At 43.6% G+C, this 1,149-nt stretch overlaps 1 long non-coding RNA gene across 19 annotated transcripts in view; it reads right to left on the bottom strand.

The window, feature by feature from the left end:
* LOC105237265 overlaps window positions 1-1,149 on the bottom strand; it is a 493,381-nt gene that overhangs the window by 253,581 nt on the left and 238,651 nt on the right. The gene's annotated exons all lie outside the window — the stretch shown is intronic.

Consider the following 1,149-nt stretch of genomic DNA (forward strand, 5'->3'; position numbering starts at 1 on the left):
CACTCCTAATTCCATTCACCTACAGTGTCTCACAGTGGGACGCCTTGCCTGTCCCCTAAGTCCCATGACCGCTCATGGGCCACAACATAAACCGAGGGTAACCAGAAACCACAGATAGGACCAAAATCCACATTTATGGCCAGGCTCACAATATAGTTGATTTCCTTAAAGGTAGTTTCTTTAACATCTAGCTGCAAGTGATTTAATGTAACCCTCTTTGGCTTATCATATAATTAAAATCACACCCCAAAATTAGGTTCTTGGGCAGATCATATGTCTTGATCTTGGTTTTAGGAAATAAAGCATACACTCCCATTTCTCTCTACCAGGCTGGACACATGTACATTTTTATAAATGTTTTCCAAATTGAGCTGGTCTGGGCATAATTCAAAAGAGAGGAAATTAAACAGCATTCCGGGCACCAAATTTCCAAGTCCTGTTCTACAGGCACCAGAGTGCGAAGGTTTGTGGGAACCCTGAGAAGAATCAGAGAGTTCGGGGGGGCGCTGTGCAACGTGATGGTGATTCTTATGATAGTTCTGATTCTGATTTAAGGCAAGGAACAGAGACCTGCTCTCAAGGGGGAGTTCCCACTCCAAATCCTCTACTGCCTTTAGCTGGAGACAAAATGAGGCAGAGAAGTGTGTATGTTGCTTTGATGAATTTAGCCTTTATAAATTATAAATGAATTTATAATTCAGTTATAAAACCCATAGTTATTCTCCAGCCTAAAGGCATCAGCATGGGTGACTGGATCTGAATGTCATCCTGGCCCTGGGCTCAGCAGTGGAGGATAAGGCATAGAGCAGAGCTGAGGGGTGATAATCTGGGCTCAGCTTCTTGCCAGCTAGCTGCCAACTAGTGAATTACTGAAGGACCCTGATTCCAAGGCTAGCCCAAATGTTCATCACTCTCTTTCCATGAACTGTTCCACCCTTAAATTCACCAACTCTGTAAGTGACATTTCCACTTGACCTTCAAAAAGTTCTCTCCAATTAAACAATTCTTAAACCAACCCCTTGATCTTGACCATACAGCAAACCCCTCTGACCACACACTAAAGAGCACCACCACATACCTTGTGCTCAAGCCCAATTCCAGGGTTAATATTTCTCTTTCTCTTGCCCTCACCCTTCCAACGAATCCATC

The sequence above is a fragment of the Ailuropoda melanoleuca genome, chromosome 12, assembly GCF_002007445.2.
Source record: "Ailuropoda melanoleuca isolate Jingjing chromosome 12, ASM200744v2, whole genome shotgun sequence".
NCBI lineage: Eukaryota > Metazoa > Chordata > Mammalia > Carnivora > Ursidae > Ailuropoda > Ailuropoda melanoleuca.